The following is a 6,736-nucleotide window of genomic DNA, read 5'->3' on the forward strand; positions in this document are numbered from 1 at the left end:
AGGAATGCATGTAACGCAGCATCGACCGTCGGGTCCAGCTGTGCCCCAATGGAAGCTGTCTTCTTGGGGTCCATTGGGTGAACTTGGAATTTGACTATTTCGACTATTGGTTTGAAGGAAGTTGACTTGGGTCTCTTGTCGAGGACTACGTCGTCCCTATCCACCATGGAACGTAAGGTGGTTAATTCTTCAGCCACGAGGGCCTCCGATAGTGCCTCGAGGGCCAGGGAGGTGGTTTTGTTTTCGGCGTGGAGTGCTATGTCCGGATCACTGGTGATGGTGATAACCCCGTTGGGCCCGGGCATCTTGAGCTTCATGTACCCGTAATGGGGTATAGCTTGAAAGCATGTGAATGCGTCTCGCCCCAGCAGGGCGTGATACCCGCTGTTGAAAGGTGCCACATGGAAGAGTAACTCTTCGGACCTATAGTTCTGTGGCATGCCAAATACCATGTCGAGTTTGATTTTCCCCGAGCATCTTGCTTCCTGACTGGGTATAATGCCTTGAAAAGTTGTATTACTCTGCTCAATGTGACTCCTGTCCATTTGCATTTTATTGAGGGTGTCCTCATAGATGAGGTTCAGTCCACTACCACCGTCCATTAGCACTTTAGTGAGCCGAGAGTCATTCACGATTGGGTTTAGGACCAGAGCGGCTGGTGCCTGGACTGAGCGGGATCTTGGTTCGTCATCGGCATTGAAAGTAATCGTCGTATCGTTCCAAGGGTTTATTGCTGCTACTTGGAAGACTTCGTCAAGGTCGCGGAGCGCCCGTTTGCGCCGATTATTTGATGAGAAGGTCTCGAAGACTGTGAATACTTCGGGATCGTCGTCTTCCGAAGAGTACTTCTCTGGGGTAGTGTTGGTGAGGATACCCTCATCGCTCTTGGCCACTTGCCAGAGTATCCAACATGCCTGTAGGCTGTGCGTTGGTTCGGTATTCGGCGTCATGTGTATTTGACATGACCTATCGAGTCGTTCCTCGAGGACAGTTCTATGTCCCGTAAAGGGCTTAATTTTCTTGTCCATGCTATGATGATCAGGTGCCTCGCGAGGGTGCATCCTTTTTGCCCGTCCGTGAGATGGCTTAAAGGCCTGCGGTTAACAGCGGGCTGTCTGAGTTTTCCAGGCACTTTCCATTGCGCAGTACTTCTGTACTATGTGTGTCAAATCTGCAAAGTGCAGTACGCGACGGCGACTGAGGGCATTAAGGATTCCCTCATCCCTACAGTTGTTGCAAAATACTGAAATTGCGTCGTTGTCGCAACAGTCTTTTATCTTGTTTTTAACAAGGAGGAATCTGGCCCAAAAGTGATGGACTGTCTCCCGGGGGTGCTGCCACACGTACATTAGGTTGCATATGTCCGGAGGGCCAGAATTTCTTGGAGAGTATTGCTTGTGGTGGGTGGGCGGGCTTAAATTCGTACCCTGACCCACTGTGGAATCTGAAGTTTGAAGAATTTCCGAGGTTACCAGCCCAGGCTTCGGAGTGTCCGGTGAATTCTCAGGCTTAATGTCGGATTTTTCATTTGGAGGACAGGGAGTGTCCTCTCGAGGATGGGTATCCGGCTCTCCGGGTTCGGAAATCCGAACATAGTTTGTTCTCAACGTATGAGAAGAGTTATTGTCAGCTTGTTCCTCCACAACCGCTACCTGATGGGTGATCGGTGGAGATTTAATTTCTCTCTGACCGGGTTTAAGCCCGATCTGATCATAGTCAGTTGAGACCCCCAAGGTGGCAATGCGATCTAGTAGCTCGTTCAAAGATGATACATCTGCCAGATCCATCTTATCAAAGTATTCGGGGCTGATACAGAGAGGGTTTTCGGTGACTTGGTGGGGGGGGGGTTGCCTTTGGCTTAACGGTTGAATGAGCACCCATGGTGAAGCCGCCAAGCCGGAGGGTTTGCCATGAAACCAGGGCTCCTCCGGAAGTGATATTGTCCTTGACGACAAGGCGAGCCATCAATCCTTCTGTCGATGTCACAGAGGAATTCTCAATAAAAGCACCAATGTCGGTGTCAAAACTGGCAGATCTCAGGTAGGGGGTCCCGAACTGTGCGTCTAAGGATCGAAGGTAACAGGAGACAGGGACATGGTGTTTACCCAGGTTTGGGCCCTCTTGATGGAGGTAATACCCTAAGTCCTGCTTGATTGACTTTAATGAGTATAGGGGTTACAAGAGTTGATCTACCACGAGATCGTAATGGCTAAACCCTAGATGTCTAGCCTGTATGATTATGATTGCCTCTACGGACTAAACCCTCTGGTTTATATAGACACCAAGGGGGGCTAGGGTTGTACAGAGTCAGTTTACAGAGAAATGAATCTTCATATTCGCACGCCAAGCCTGCCTTCCACGCCAAGGAGAGTCCCATCCAGACAGGCAGGAAAGTCTTCCGTCTTGTATCTTCACGGGCCATCAGTCCAGCCCATGTCACATAGCCCGGACGCCTGAGGATCCAGAATCCAGGACTCCCTCAGGCGTGCCCTAGTGGATTGTGCCCACCTCGGCCGCCTCCCTCACCGCCTCTTTGCTCTATAAATACCTTGAAAATCCAAAAACCCTAGGGGAGTCGACGAAACACAATTCCAGCCGCCGCAAGTTCCAGGAACCACAGATCTAATCTAGACACCATCACAGAGGGGTTCATCATCCTCGTTGGTGCCTCTCTGATGATGCATGAGTAGTTCATTGTAGACCTTCGGGTCCGTATAGTTAGTAGCTAGATGGCTTCCTCTCTCTCTTTTGACTGTCAATACAATGGTCTCTTGGAGATCTATTTGATGTAACTCTTTTTGCGGTGTGTTTGTTGGGATCCAATGGACTATGAGTTTATGATCAGATCTATTTTATCCATGAAAGTTATTTGAGTTTTGATCTCTTATATGCATGATTGCTTATAGCCTCGTATTTCTTCGTCAAATCTTTGGGTTAGTTAGGCCAACTAGATCGATTTTTCTTGCCATGGGAAGAGGTTCTTTGCGATGGGTTCGATCTTACGGTGTTCAATCCCAGTGATAGAAGGGGACATGACACGCATGTATCATTGCTATTAAGGATAATAAGATGGGGTCTATGCCTACATGAATAGATCTTGTCTACATCATGTCATTGTTCTTATTGCATTACTCCGTTTTTCCATGAACTTAATACACTAGATGCATGCTGGATAGCGGTCGATGTGTGGAGTAATAGTAGTAGATGTAGGCATGAGTCGTTCTACTAATCTTGGACGTGATGCCTATATAATGATCATTGCCTAGATACCGTCATAATTATTTGAAGTTCTATCAATTGCCCAATAGTAATTTCTTTACCCTCGGGTCTATTCTTTATCATTTTGCCTTGAGATATATTTTTATTCACTTTTATTTTTATTATTAGCTCTATATTAAAAGAGCAAACATAAATTCCCCTAACTCCACACAACAAACTGTACATGGTATAATCACAACCCTCGGATGAAATAAACCTAGATATATCCTACCGTTGATATTATGCTAATGGTCTGCCATGCAAATCAACGCCCCAGATTAGATGTTCTGCCGAGCAGACGCTCCATGGTCTGTCAATTTCCGTCATCCGCGTCCCTGATCCCCACCCGCAACTTCGGATTTCTGGATTGATTCCACCAGAATCGTGGCTCCACGACCCATTTTTCTTTGGCCCCAGATCGGAAAGAACAGGTGCGCAGCAACCTTGCGCCACCAAGGAGGCGGTGATAGCAGCGGTGGAAGAGGGTGTGGATGCCAATAGGGCGACGACGATGGTGGTCTTGACCGAGGACGGGACTACCAAGGCGGCGGCGGTGATGGTGGAGGCCGCGGCCATGGCTACAAAAGGGCTGGTGATCGTGGATGCGGCTGAAGCTACCAACAGGGCGACAACAACTATAATAGCTACTGTGGTTGATATCATCAGGGCGACAATAATTACGACGGCGGTAACAACTACGGCGGCCCGTGGTGGGCGCATCAACTACGGCGGCCGCGGCGGCAGCGGAGCAGGAGGAGGAGCCTGGAGTCAGCCGCCCCCGACATGCACCAAGCCACGGGGCCTCCTGATACGTATCCAACATATCTATAATTTTTGATTGCTCCATGCTATATTATCTACTATTTTGGACATTATTGGGCTTTATTATCCACTTTTATATTATTTTTTGGGACTAACCTATTAACCGGAGGCCCAGCCCAGAATTGCTGTTTTTTTGCCTATTTTAGGGTTTCGAAGAAAAGGAATATCAAACTGAGTCCAAACGGAATGAAACCTTTGAGAACGTGATTTTGGAACGAACAAGATCCAGGAGACTTGGACCCTACGTCAAGCAACCAACAGGGAGGCCACGAGGTAGGGGGGCGCGCCTACCCCCCCAGGCGCGCCCTCCACCCTCGTGGCCCACCCTGTTGCTCCACCGACGTACTTCTTCCTCCTATATATATACCTACGTACCCCCAAATGATCAGGACGGAGCAAAAACCCTAATTCCACTGCCGCAACTTTCTGTATCCATGAGATCCCATCTTGGGGCCTGTTCCGGAGCTCCGCCGGAGGGGGCGTCGATCACGGAGGGCTTCTACATCAACACCATAGCCCTTCCGATGAAGTGTGAGTAGTTTACCTCAGACCTACCGGTCCATAGTTATTAGCTAGATGGCTTCTTCTCTCTTTTTGGATCTCAATACAAAGTTCTCCCCCTCTCTTGTGGATATCTATTCGATGTAATCTTCTTTTGCGGTGTGTTTGTTGAGACCGATGAATTGTGGGTTTATGATCAAGTTTATCTATGGACAATATTTGAATCTTCTCTGAATTATTTTATGTATGATTGGTTATCTTTGCAAGTCTCTTTGAATTATCAGTTTGGTTTGGCCTACTAGATTGATCTTTCTTGCAATGGGAGAAGTGCTTAGCTTTGGGTTCAATCTTGCGGTGTCCTTTCCCAGTGACAGTAGGGGCAGCAAGGCACGTATTGTATTGTTGCCATCGAGGATAACAAGATGGTTTTTTAATCATATTGCATGAATTTATCCCTCTACATCATGTCATCTTGCTGAAGGCGTTACTCTGTTCTTATGAACTTAATACTCTAGATGCATGCTGGATAGTGGTCGATGTGTGGAGTAATAGTAGTAGATACAGGCAGGAGTCGGTCTACTTGTCTTGGACGTGATGCCTATATACATGATCATACCTAGATATTCTCATAACTATGCTCAATTCTGTCAATTGCTCAACAATAATTCGTTCGCCCACCGTATAATACTTATGCTCTTGAGAGAAGCCACTAGTGAAACCTATGGCCCCCGGGTCTATCTTTATCATATTAATCTTCCAACACTTAGTTATTTTCATTGCCTTTTGTTTTACTTTGCATCTTTATCATAAAAATACCAAAAATATTATCTTATCATATCTATCAGATCTCACTCTTGTAAGTGGCCGTGTAGGGATTGACAACCCCTTATCGTGTTGGTTGCGAGGATTTATTTGTTTTGTGCAGGTTCGAGGGACTCGCGCGTAGCCTCCTACTGGATTGATACCTTGGTTCTCAAAAAACTAAGGGAAATACTTATGCTACTTTGCTGCATCACCCTTTCCTCTTCAAGGGAAAACCAACGCAGTGCTCAAGAGGTAGCACCTCCCCTCTTCGAGTGCTACCGCTACCACGCAGATGCAGGCAACACAACTCGGGAAGAAGTTCAAGGCGATGGACATCAGTCATGCCGGCGTAGATCCTACCGACCGACGATGGAGCAGTTATCGGCATTCCTCCGCTTTGCACCAGGTTCATTGCTCCTCCTCCACCATCCTCTCCCCGCCTTGCGGTTCCTACCAGAAGCCTTGCCAGCCCCAGGCTCCCAGATCCTCCTCCCAACGCGTCCCAATTTCCCCTGCGATGTCGCCAGCTTCATGATCTCCACCACGATGGACGTCACAATCTCAAGGGAGTGCGTCGAGGCTATGGTGATGTTGCTCCCCTTCCTACCGCCGTCACCGTGTTCCGCCACTTGCAGAAGGAATCCATGGCGCAGGCGAAGAAGCCTCTTGCCAAGGAGGCGGTTCCTACTGCAGCACCGGATGAGTGATCCCTCCGTCATAAGAGGTTCTTCAGTTTCTATTTTTGCAGATTTTGAATTTAGTTTGGAAGTGAACACCCACAAAATCATCACAAGGATTCATGAACTTATGTTCAAATGGAAGGAATGTGATTTTCAATTGCCATTAACCCGATCGATCTCTTGCGTGGTAAATCTCCAATCGTCTAAATCTGGTTCCTCTTCGGACTATTCTGATGTTTATAGAGCCAGATTTGATGCAGGGAAAGGGGAGACCAAGGAGGAAATGGCGACCAAGAAGAGCTTTAGCACCCTGGGTGACAAGTACCTCAGGGGGAAGAAGGTGTTGAGGGAGTCCTAGACTAGGGGGTCCTCGGGCATCCGGCCTGTTATCTATTCGGCCGGACTAATGGGCTATGAAGACATGAAGGCCGAAGACTGTACTTGTGTCCGGATTGTACTCTCCTTGGCGTGGAAGGCAAGCTTGGCGACTGACTATGAAGATTCCTTCTTATGTAACCGACTCTATGTAAACCCTAGATCTCCCCGGTGTCTATATAAACCGGAGGTGTTAGTCCGGAAAGGATATACTCGTTACCATAGTCATATAGGCTAGGCTTCTAGGGTTTAGCCATTACGATCTTGTGGTAGATCCACTCTTGTAACACTCATAT

At 47.8% G+C, this 6,736-nt stretch overlaps 1 pseudogene; it reads left to right on the plus strand.

The window, feature by feature from the left end:
- The first annotated feature begins 5,677 nt into the window (after nucleotides 1-5,677).
- Nucleotides 5,678-6,423, plus strand: LOC119299208 (annotated as a pseudogene).
- The last annotated feature ends 313 nt before the right edge of the window (nucleotides 6,424-6,736 follow it).

The sequence above is a fragment of the Triticum dicoccoides genome, chromosome 5A, assembly GCF_002162155.2.
Source record: "Triticum dicoccoides isolate Atlit2015 ecotype Zavitan chromosome 5A, WEW_v2.0, whole genome shotgun sequence".
NCBI lineage: Eukaryota > Viridiplantae > Streptophyta > Magnoliopsida > Poales > Poaceae > Triticum > Triticum dicoccoides.